The 12897-nt window shown below is 37.4% G+C and overlaps 1 protein-coding gene across 19 annotated transcripts in view; it reads right to left on the reverse strand.

The window, feature by feature from the left end:
* ZNF438 (zinc finger protein 438) overlaps nucleotides 1-12897 on the reverse strand; it is a 179775-nt gene that overhangs the window by 105007 nt on the left and 61871 nt on the right. For 9 of the 19 annotated variants that reach the window (XM_034643510.1, XM_034643508.1, XM_034643505.1 and 6 more), the window contains one exon: nucleotides 5919-6015. The exons of 4 other annotated variants lie outside the window; for them this stretch is intronic. The gene's annotated coding sequence lies outside the window, so the exon portion shown is untranslated. Of the gene's footprint in view, nucleotides 1-5918; nucleotides 6016-10205; nucleotides 10706-12897 lie in introns of those variants that run through there. 6 more of the 19 variants (XM_034643515.1, XM_034643512.1, XM_034643511.1 and 3 more) reach the window with 2 other exon arrangements.

Raw genomic sequence — 12897 nt, forward strand, 5'->3', positions numbered from 1 at the left:
TTTCCTTCTATATTCCATCCTACACCCTAGGAAAGGTAGAGATTAAGAGGAAAATGGACATAAGCAACAGACCTAAATAGTGTGTGTGTGTGTGTGTGTGTGTGTGTGTGTGTCTGTGTGTGTGTGTATAAACTTTATAGTAATGATTCCTGAAACTTGTTCTACAGGAGATTTTAATAAGTATTCTTAAAAAAGAAAAGAAGGAAGCTAAAAGGAAGTAAGGAGGGAGGGGTGGAGGGCAAGCAGGCAGGCAGGCAAGCAGTGGGCATTTCCAAAGTCAAATACATTTGCGAAGTACTGGCTTAAATAAAATATCAATATTCACTGAGATGCTCCCACCTTTCTAAAATTAGCTGACTACCAAACTCTTTAATCATGGATCACCTAGTGATATATTGAAAGACTGAGGCAAAAATACAGTGTGGGAAACAAGCACTGGTTATAGTCTCCCTTCATCATCACACTGACAGCAACAGTTGAATAAATGAGGATAGGCAGAAATATGCATACGGTCACATAAATATGCTACAGGCCAAAAGACTAAACAGTAAAGTCAGCAGACTGTCTTAAGATTCTATCTTTACTATGTTAGAGAAACTGGTTTCATTTCTTTGTTGTATTGTTCTTCCTTTGACTGTTTATGCAATAAAAGAATAAACTAGAGATAAAAGTTTGGCTTTAAAATTAAATGCACTAAAATGTTTGCTCCTAACAGTGAGTAATAACAAGTAAATACAAAGGGTCTCAATGTAAATTCTAGCCATATTTTAATTTGCTTCACAAAACCAAGAAACTGGATTTGATTGGGATATTATTACAGTAATTCCTTTATTGTAGAAGAATCTTTAAGAGGTTAATAAAAAATTTCTGTGAGTTTATATTTTTATATAGTTACTACAGCTACCTATACCTGTGCAACAAAAAAACAATGAATTTGGATCTATCTCCTTGTATGTTAGACTTCAAATCAAGGTATAAGTCAGCAGTGAAGTCTGTTAAACTTGCCACTGAGATTGGATGGAGCCTTTATTACCGAAGTATAATCGTGAATAAATTTCAATATATATCCTGTCTTCCCACTGAAATTTTAATTTGGGAGGACTTTTTACTGAAGTGAATCCTTATGGTAACTAACAGAGTTGTATGGACTCAGTGGAAGGTATTCTGATATTGCACTTCACTAAAAAATAAGGAATAAATAAATCACCAATGGAGAAAAGGCTCCATCATATACTTAAGTTTGTTGTTGTTGTTTCTTCATTGCTGTTGGGAATAGGAAGTGTGATACCTATGACTGGTATTTATAAATGTAAGATAGCCTTATTCCTTTATATCTAAAACTCAACTATTGGTCTCATACCCAACTCACGCTTCCTCTATGAAATCTCTCACCATCTCTAGTTCAAGTCAAAATGATTTTTCCTTCCACTAATTTATATGATTCTTGTTCAGGCCACTTGCTTAGCACGTACGCACATTTAATGTACCGTAAGCTGCTGTTTAACTTGGCTAGTGTATGAATCCTATTCATTGAAAAGTCTAAAAGCCATCCTGTGGCACATCTTATTTAGTATTTGTTGATGACTGACACTACTATTCAGAGCTTTATGATGGTCTTAGGAATAGATATTCCTTGGGAGAAAACATAAGTGTTTTTCCATTATGACAATAGTGAATGGGCTTATCAGTTTCAGGAAGTGTTAACAGACTATCTATAATTTAAGTAACTTATGACTAAATCTCATTGTTTTCTATAACACAGCAGTGACATGGTTAGACCAGCCAGGTATACAACATTATTATGGACTTGGGCACAGAATGCTTTGAGAGAATTAACTGTCTAATAACAAAGGACTTCGAACAAGATCTATCATTAGAGACTAATAGAAAGGGTGAGTGAAACACTATATGACATGTACATAATAATACACAAACAGAACAATTAAGAATCTACAGAAGTAATCTGGCAGTCTAATTCACTCATTCAACAAACCACTGAAAGCTTACCGCATGGCAGGCTCTGTTTAAGGCTTAGGGGAACTAAAGGTGAATGAGAAATATCAACCATTCGTGTTGGCTCTCTAAGGCAGATCCACACAGAATCAATCTAAAAATTCATCTACCCACCTCCATGTAAAACTGTATTACACATGGTTAAGGTGCAAAAAGAGTATTTTATCTCACTGTTTTAAGCAATGCAAATAGTTGACTTTGGCTTAAACACCAGCAAGCTTAAATTATCCTCGAAACTCCTTCAAAGAGACATTGTTTCATTTCTGTCTGTCCCCAAACCCTAAGGTTCCCAAGTTGTTGAATGAAGACACAGAGATGTGCCATAAGCAACACAAGCAAACTGATGCAGAGCCATGTCTAAAGAAACACTCCTTACCTAACAATGAGGGCAGTGCTGGCCCAGGGACCCCCTGCCCTTATCAATTCACCAGCAGCTGCTGACATATTCTTAGGCGTCACAGGAGCATAGCATTTTCTTCTAAAACGTAAGGGGAAAGGCAAAAATAGAAACCCTTTTGCCAACCACAAAAATGTATATTTAAAAAATTGTGGAATAAAAATGAGCTGCTATATACTTTTAAAACCAGAGAAAAAGGAGAAATTACCAGTACCAGTAGCCTCCCTACGCTCAACTACAACCTTGTGAACTGAACTGAAGCAGAAATATGGCAGTTTCAGTTAAGCAGCTTTGCCTCTGAGGCAACTTAAAATGGTCTAGCAACTAATAAGCAAGCTGAAAGTAACATGGAGAGTCAAATTTTACTCTTTTAGAATCAGAACCCATTATTCAAGTGTGTTGTTAGAAGGAAGAATGAGATCTTTTAACAGATGAATGGGCTTTCATTTAGCTAGAAACTCACTAAACCAGGAATCAGGAGATTTTAAAATCTACACAATTAACTGGACAACAAAACTGGCTGCTAAATTTGATTTTAAAAACTAGTAGGTTATGCTCTGTTCTGGTGTTATATCGCAGGGATTTCTTCTGGGATTGCAAAGGAATGAGCATGTAGCCTATCTCACGAAGGAAGGAGAGATTTCTAGTCTTTAAAAACAGGAGGCTCGCCTACATGATCACCTGGGACAAACTTGGCCAGAGCAAGCAGGCTAGAAGGTTATAGGAGCCTGGGAATGTTTAACATCAAGAAAGAAATTACAGCTCAGTAAGATCAGAGGGAATTACACAGGAAATGTGAACAGTAACCCTTTCATATCTCCACACCCCCTGTGATAAATGGAGTCCTGCAGCCATCCAGTTATGTGAATACACAGACCAACAGCAGAGGGGGACTGGGAAAAAGGAAAGAAGCCATTTTATATAAACACACACACACACACACACACACACACGCGCGCGCGCGCACACACACACACACGCGCGCGCGCGCACACGCTCACAGCCCAGCAAAAACGCACGACATGATAAAATCATGTTGCTCCAGAAAACCGCCTTTAGCCTTTCTAATTGCCACGTAAGCACTCTATCACTGCCTTATCCAACAGAGCCTTAATTCCAAAGAAACTTGAAGAATCGGGCGGGGGTGGGGGGACAGAATACTTGGCAGACTCATCACAAGTAGGGAAACGTGGCTTCTCTGAAGCTGACCAAACAAACAGGTCTCCACCCTGGCTTATGTTTAAACATCTTGTTCCTAGTCCGTCTGTAGGGAAAACATTCTTTCCACAATAAATAATACGCAATTGAATCAGAAATTCTTACTCCATCCTTTATCTACTCTATGTAGAAGTTCTTCAGTATTATAAACCAGAAGCTCAGAGAAGTCAACTAATTTTGAACTCTGTTAAAAAACAGTTTAGTTGGAGTCAAGGCAAATTAAAATATTTCTTGCTTCTAATTTGAAAAAGCAAGTGTGACTGTGCAGATCCTAGGCTCCTCTAGATACCCCTGGCTTGAGAGCTCAAGAAAACAAGCTTCTCTTACCACAACTGCCTTTCAGAAAAGGGGAAATGCTCAGTTTCTATGAACAGGTGAGTTTAAAAGAGATTAATTAAAAACAAAAACCAACCAAACAAACAAAAAACTCTATCATGGTCCTCAGACAAGTGAGGGTATGGGTGGGGTAGCAAAATAAAGAAAAAAGTGATATTTCCAATGGTTAAGCTTAAAATATGGAATGGAATTTCACAGATCACTCTGAAATAAGATTTAACTTTTTTCATTGGTATAACTTCAGGATAGAGGTGGCTTGCCACAAAGAGTAGGTTAAGAAATGAAAGAAAGTAAACAGAGATGACAAAGCAAACCACCAGTGAGAGTCAAAGGGTTAGCTTTTTAGAACTATCCAGAAGAGGAACAATAAAACCAAAGGATTTTTTTTTTCCAGCACAGTGCCTTCTCCAGAGTACATGTATTTTCTTCAAGAAATAGCCTATACAGTAAGTGTTTTTGTATAATAAATGGCACATCAGTCAAATGGCAGATGAGATTTAAATTGCAGACTTCCCAGTTGCCTTAAACGACTGATGTCTCATTCTTGCTCCCAAAGAGGCAGTCTGATGACTGTTCAATAAGCTAAAGGTGCTTGTTCTTTCCATGCATTGGGAGTTGCTACAACCTTTATGTTAGGAGAAGAATTAGGGGAATGACAGGGCGCAAAATAATAAACAAATTCTGAATGAGAAACCCGACGTCTGAGTGGGCTTTCACACAAAGATCGGTTCCCCATTAAATGAGGGCCCTGAAGGGCACCAAATGGAAACTCAGGGCAGCTTCCTCCCCATCTGGAAACAAGAGCTTACTTTCAGCACTTCTTAACCATCATTCACCCATGTCCTGTTCTGATAAACATAAACACCTCATATCCCCACTGAATGTTATTTGGGATCTCAAAATAATTTAAGTATTATAACCAAAAAGAAACCACAGCAAGATAATTTGATTGTTTTTTCAAACAATGTCACAGTACAACAGAATTTATTACAAACACTTTTCTAAGGACACAGATGTTAATTTCTATTTGCTTACTTTTACCTTGACGAAAAAAGATCAAAAATGTCTATGAACACGAATGTGTAATGACAACGAAATGATGGTTATTGGGACCTTCAGCATATCTCCCCTCCTTGAGAGTTGCTGTCAATGACATTTTGAGTTCTTAAACTGGGCCTGAAGAAATGCTGACTGATACATATTAGGCCTTCGATATTTGTTAAATGATTCAGCAATAAGGCCTCTTCTATTTGGAAAATAAGAGAGCCCTAATATAGAACTCTCTTGCAAGTAATAAAGGATAGAAGCAACAAGGAGGTTAAATCTTCAGTACAGAGGCAATAGTTAAAACAGGCAAACTGTAGACAACAGACTCGATAAGAGTTACAATAATAAAAATAGTAAGAATATCACCTAATATTTGCACATTTGTACAATACTTCCCAATGTATAAAATATTTTATATAATTTCAACCCTACAATGTTATAAAGTGGATGTTATTATCATTTGATTGAAACAGCATAAAGTGGCTTTTTCAAGATCACCCAGCTAGTTAAGCAGCAGAGCTGAGATTTAAAGCTTTCTAAAGAGCTATCTCATTCATTAAAAGCACTTTATTTTGTCATGAAATTTTGAAAATATTTTCCTCCAAACTCCAAAATCACGGAATACATAATAAACACCACCTTTTTTTCCTCCCAATCCACTCACTATCACTTCCGTTCTACCAATTCCCATAAAAAGAAAATCCTCCTGGCTCCCACTGCAGCCTCTCTCTGCTTCCTCATCCCTCGCACAGGGAGAAGCATCTTGCAAAAACAAACTTCCTTCCACCTAGGTCTTGTAACCTCTAACTGTTCCCCAAAATAAGGACTTTTAAAACCATTAACTAGTAAGGAATGTCTGGGGTTGTCTGTTCTTCATTTAGAATGAGTCAGATACGACACAAATTACCTCTTCATTCCTAAAAGGTGAGCTGGAGTCCCCCTCACATCCCGGCCTTGTGGCTTAGCAAAGACACCGCTCCGGGGACTTGGTAGTGAAAGGCTGACTGAGCAAGAGTAACAAAATTAACACAGCTAAAAGTTATATTCTTACCAACTTTTACAAATCATTTCACATGTTTATTTTTGAAGTCTTATTAAAGAATGATAAACTACTGGAATTAGTAATTTAATGTAAATGGGAAGCATAATAAAGGTGAAAATGTATTCGTATAAAACCAACTATTTTTACTTACCTCTGAAGCTTATTATGAAGATTATTAAGTTAAATTATATGAAAAATGCTAAATATCTTGTCTAGCACATAACTATTCAATAAACGTCAGCTGTGATTAATAACATTATTGCAGAATTAAAAACAAAGCATGACAGAAGGCTGTATTTAAAATTAACAAGCAAACGATACATTCCCGTGGGTTGTTTTTTTAACATTCATGCAAAACAGAAATATCCGTTCTGTGCATACAAACATATACATATAAATTTTCCAAAAAACTTTTGGACGAAGAAATGACAAAATGATGACCTCTGGGAGGATGGGAAGGTGGTGGTCAAAGGGAACTCTGATGTGTAATGCTTTTTTTTTAAACAAAGTATATATGTATTCCTTCTGTAAATAAAATTCATTTTTTAAAAAGCAAAATAGAAAATATCTTTACACAAAATCTTATCTTAGTAAGCTTCTTCATTCCTATAGTTGATTTCAGCAGTACATGTAAAGTGTACTTCTATTTTTAGTTAATGTAGCCAAACAATGTCTGAAACCTCATTTTCATTAGTAATACCGTTCAAGTTTTATGTTATATACTGCTCTCAATAATATTCCTAATGATATTCCTAATTGTTATATTAAAAATACTTGCTGGTGCACAAAAAATATAATTATTAAGTTTTAGAACAACTCAATGTATTTAATCAAAGGGCAAGGAGTCTTTCAAAGTCCAGGAAGTCATAAATCAAAACAGTTTTACAGAAAAAGATTACCTTTTCCCTTTAAATTTTCTATGTGTTTACCTTTAATAAACCACAGACAGAAAGTCAAGTCCTTGATTATTTTTAAAGCCAAAAGGTTGCCTATTTAAAATCATCGTGAACAGGGGCGCCTGGGTGGCACAGCGGTTAAGCGTCTGCCTTCGGCTCAGGGCGTGATCCCGGCGTTATGGGATCGAGCCCCACGTCAGGCTCCTCTGCTGTGAGCCTGCTTCTTCCTCTCCCACTCCCCATGCTTGTGTTCCCTCTCTCACTGGCTGTCTCTATCTCTGTCAAATAAATAAATAAAATCTTTAAAAAAAAATAAATAAAAATAAAAAATAAAATCATCGTGACAATCTCAAAAGTCTTGAGTGCTGCTCTAATTAAAAATCTTTCCTCCTAGCCTCTTCCTAACTTCTAATCCTTGTCTGTGCTATATTGATGCTGGTTTTAAAATTCTAACTTTCCTTCTAGTTTACAACCATAACTTTGACTTTTTCATCCCATTCTTTCTTCCTTCAGACCATCTAGATTTGAGCCCCTAAACTCTGGGCAAACCAGGTCACAAAAGCTCTTATTAACTCCCTCAGGGCAGCAAATAGCGGGCCTCCCATGGTTCAGGCACGGAGGTAAGCCACATGCACCACAGACCCAACCAGCCTGGGCCCCTTCAATTTACAAATCCAGCTTATAAATTAAAGGCCTCCACTGTTGTAAAAAAGAGACAGACATTTCAACAGATGACCGATAGAGAAAGTAGCCTCTTCCTTATCCAGGAGATACTGGAATTAATAGGAAATCCCCACCTCAAAGAGCTGCGGGATTCAGTGATTGTGGAAGGCTGTGCAATCTCTTTAGATACATTCAAAATTCAAGAAAGCCCCTTTTGGTCAATTAATGGGGAACAGCATCTGATCAAAAGGTATCTTCCTATAATTTCAAATAAAATATTCTAGTTATAATTTGTAGCTGCTACACGGCAATTCCAATAATAATTATTATAATAATATACAGCTTTATTTCTAGAAAATAAGAAGCACACGTATTGACATTTTTTTCCCTCCTAGATGCTCAGCTGCAGACTCATTAATATTAAGCTGCTGGACCTACAAAAATGTACAATGGTTCTTCTAGTAGTCAACTCTCTTGATTTTAGACAGCTTAACTTCACACAGTAGTTAAGAACATCAACTCTGGAAACAAGGCCCAGATCTACTACATGCTAACTGTCATCGGTCAGTTTAAATTACTCAACTGCCCTGTGGCTCAGTTTCTAGGTTAATACTAATACCTACCTTATAGGACGACTGTAAGGATAACTTAACTGGTTATATGTAAACACTAGAACTGTGCCTGACACAGAGTAAAACATTGTCAAATTCTTGGCTGTTATTATCCGTAACACCAGAAATGTACAGCTCTTGGAAAAAAAACAGAACTTTAAGGACAGCTCACTACAACCATTGAAGAAACAGGTTCTTTGACACTGTTCAGTTCTATTGGAACACATGCAAAGTTCCCTGCCTCATTCACTCCTGTGCATTCTAATTATTTAGTCCCTCCCGTATGTCTCCATGTACCCTGGGCTCTATTTATCCATTTACTCATCTCCTTCTGGACTCTAAATGTCTTGAGAACCGGGATTCTATCTTACCTTGTAGTCTCAACATCTAGCACAGAGCCTTGCTTAGAGTAGATACTCTATAAAAACTTAACGAAACGTGGTATTAGCAATTTAACCCTGCAAGCCCATGGCCATGACAATTCCTTTGCACAGAGCTGTGCTTTCCAACTCTTCACCCGAGTAGTCCAGCAGAATGTGAATAACCTTCTGCACAATAATGACATACAGTACCCGTCTATGTACAGGCTGAAGAAAAGAGGAATCCAGTGTCCCACAGAAGAGTCTAAAATTCAGGTTGTTACTACCGGTAACAAAGGTCTTCCTCCACCAAGAAAAAGAAGTATTAGCCATTTATCTGCCTGCCTAACTTCAGCTCTTGAGGACAGAGGCCCCTGAATGTTGATCTCCGCATCCCTAAGTGGGTCTACCATACAACAGTGCTTCATAAAAGCCTATCACCTGCATTTTTTATCCAAGCTTCTAACTTATTTTGAATTTTACTTAGATTCATTCATGATATGTCTTTATTTACTAGAACAAAATGCATTTCTGAAATGAAACAATTCTGCTTCCCCTAGAAGCTCTTGGTAGAGAGGGAAATAAAACTCCTCAAAGTGCTGACTACAGAGAAGAAAAGCAACCAATGTCTGCTGCATGATCTTTTCCACGCTGCCCTGGAGGAAGCCCGTGTCAGTGGCTCATCCTCCAGAATCGAGCCAGAACAAAGCCTTCCTTCAAAGAGTCACCCTTTGACTGCTGTATAGATTTTATTCAGTCAGCACTGTTTCCTCGCTCTCTCACAACTGTGACATGTTCATTATNGTATAGATTTTATTCAGTCAGCACTGTTTCCTCGCTCTCTCACAACTGTGACATGTTCATTATTTCAGAATTCTATCTGCCCCCCCTGCTTGTGACCATGTCCAGCTCAGCTTATGACAAAAAGCCAGCTCGGGCAGCATCCTCTTGCTGATCTTGTGAAACATGAATTCAGTGCTAGCAGCCTTTTGACCACTCAGGAGCTCATCAATGAAAGACCTTCAGTGTGACCTTTAGTCTGCCATCTATTATCACATAGTGGGCCCACCTCCCAGCATCCTCAATCTCGAGACAATCACACATCCTAGAAACACTTTCAGGGAGTCTAGATAAATATCTCTCTCTGCTTTCTCAGGGAAAAGTAGTGATTTCACATTCCTCTGAGTCATTCTATGACCAGACTACTTCCAGGCGTTATAATTGGAATCTCCAGCACAGCATGTGTCACTTACCTAATATTAGGTCAGAGCATAAACACACAAGTCATATATGATCCCTTCTTCTTACTCTCCTCACTCAGAGTAGTAAGACAAGTGGTTTATTCCTCTTGACTCTGCAAGATGAACTTAAGCTGACTTCTTTGCTTAATGAAATTAAAAATAAAAATGCTGTCAAGTGGAAACCTCTTTGCTATCCTTGGTGCCCTGGTCAGTCATGGAATTTTAAAGTTAGAAAGGATCTCAGAGTCATCTTCCTCATTTCATAGATCTAGCCTGAGGCCCAGAAAAGTTGAGTGTTTTGCTATGGTCACAAAGAAAAATAGAGATCCAAAGCTGGAAAAAAGGCTTTCCTGCCTCCTCAGCCCTTGTGCTTTCCACATACCACACTAAGATGAGCTTCTTGGCAAGAACTTCACCATAACCCGCAATATCGGAGAGGCTGTTCTCAGCTTCACCTCACTCCCTACATCTTGGTAGTCCAGCCACATAATTATCTGCTAAAAAAAAAAAATGAGAAAGAAAAGACTTCCATTTCTACAAATAACTTCGCAACATCACTGTTTTCTTAAAGATATTACCCCTAGCAACCACTCCAGGCTTCTTCCTTCCACACTGTTTCCAAGACAAGACCGAGTGCTGTCTAAGACCCTATTTCCCTAAACAGTCTTCAAATGCAATGTGAAAAAAATGGGAAAGCCCCCTATACAAGCTCCATTATTATAGAAAGGGAATGGAGCTGGTATCCACTTGAGGTCATCAGACGACGAGGAGTGTTCAAGATAGGCTAACAGCCTATCAGAGACTCAGAGCAGTGAGAGGACAGCTTTTGTCACTAAGCAAACATTAATGAGAATGTAAGCGCCATGCCCTGTGTTACTTGATATAGTAATGACAGGGACATCTTAGAAAACAAGCTGACTAGTAAATAACTGGGAATGTACCCACAAATTCCAAAAATCAAAACCAAATTAAACAAAGATAAACTTTAAATCAAATAGCAAAAAGTCCAAAACACAATGGAAACAAAAAAGAATTTAAAACAGAGAGCTTCAAACAAGATAAATGAAGTAAAACCAATTATTTGACCAATTTGACAATAAATATAAGTGAATTAAAATATCCTTAAAAGGTAAAGGTTCTCAATAGAATAAAAAATGAAATCTAGCTATAATCTACTTTTAGGAAATATCTAAAAGACATGACAAAGAACAAATATAATAAGTATAAAGACAGGGAAATATAAACTAAGGTAGCAATATTCATGTCAGCTAAAACACAAAGCACATAGCAAAACTTAGGAAGAAATTTGTCTTATTCTGACAAAAGGTATAATTATCAATTGAGATGTTGACAGCAAATAATACATTAACACACATTCCAAAACAAGACCTGATATAATTATAAGGAAAAGCTAATAAAATAAATTAGTGATTTATATCTTTAAGTCCTTGGCAGACTAGACAAAAAAATTATAGAAAAGTTGACAACATAATAGATAAATAATTCTAGTTGAAACTTTACTTCAAATTTTGAATTTTGACTTTTCCCAGGTTAACAATATAACACGGAGAAACTGGTAACAATAACACTGAACTCTCAGGAGGCCGAGCAGGGGGAGCATCAGCCACCCAATCACAAGAGTAAACAACGAATGGGCTTAAAAACATGCTGTACACGTACAACCGTTCTGTTTTTCACTTTCAATAGAGCATTCAATATATTACATGAGATACTCAACACTTTATTATAACACAGTCTTTGTGTTAGAGGATTTTGCCCAGCAGGCTAATACAAGTGTTCTCTGCATGCTTAAGGTAGGCTGGGCTAGCTATGATGTTTGGTAGGTGAGATGTATTAAATGCACAGTCAACTTAAGATATTTTCAACTTACAATGGGCTTATCAGGATATAACCCCATTGTAAGTTGAAGAAAACCTGTATATCATTTATTAATAATTAGTACCTAAAGTTTTACAAGTAACTTGAACTTTGAGAAACACTCTCCTAAATTATTTTAATTGAGACTGCACACTAACATATATTGGCCCAAAAGTACAAAGAGAAAGACAGAATTCTTAAATGCTTTTCTTTGGATTAGCGTATAAACTTTCTTCCATAACAAAGAGATTCAGGGGTGCCTGGGTGGCACAGTCAGTTAAGTGTCCAACTCTTGGTTTTGGCTCAGATTGTGATCCCAGGGTCACACGAAATCAAGCCCTGTGGGGGGCTCTGCACTCAGTGTGGAGACTGCTTGAGAATCCCTCTCCCTCTCCTACTGCCCCCTCTTGCTCATACTCTCTCTCTAAAATAAATAAATAAATAAATAAATCTTTGAAAAAAAAAGATTAAAAAAATACAGTAGCTCAAGTTGGAAATTTTTCTTTTTCATGTTACAATACAGGGTGGCAGGGAAAGGTATGCTTTATAAGATCACCAAGGACCTAAGCTGGCTCTATCATCCTTCACATGACTTCCAGCTCTGGACCTAAGATGGCTCCTGTACCTGGTAAAACATCCCAGGCAAACAGAAAGGGAAAAGAGAAAGTCTAGGGCACATGGCTTGTTTTGAAGGAGGTAACCTTATATAATCACATTTCAACTACTATTAGTCACAAAGCCACACCCTGCTGCAAGAGAAGCAAAGCAATGTAGTTTCTAGGTGAAATCTAAAGGTTCTGTTTCCTAAAAGAAGAATAGATTCTAGAGACATTGGAGTATAATGCACATATTCTAATTAGAAAAATGCAAAAGAATAAACCAAACCCAGAATGAATTATATGTAATCACTTCATTTTAGCTGGATTCATCTTATTGCCAAGGACACTACCAAGTACCAATTTAAGAAGTCAGAAAAGTACATCAATGAATTATAAGGATGCTAGGGTCCTACTCCAATACAAATCTTAGGCTAGAAAGTATACTGAGAATTCGTTTATTCTCTTCCCTTGTTTAAGGATATTTAATTTATGTATTATTGTGTTTTTTTTTTAAAGATTTTATTTATTTATTTTGACAGAAAGAGACAGCCTGCGAGAGAGGGAACACAAGCAGGGAGAGTGAGAGAGGAAGAAGCA

Source organism: Ailuropoda melanoleuca, chromosome 15 (genome assembly GCF_002007445.2).
Source record: "Ailuropoda melanoleuca isolate Jingjing chromosome 15, ASM200744v2, whole genome shotgun sequence".
In the NCBI taxonomy this organism is placed as follows: Eukaryota; Metazoa; Chordata; class Mammalia; order Carnivora; family Ursidae; genus Ailuropoda; species Ailuropoda melanoleuca.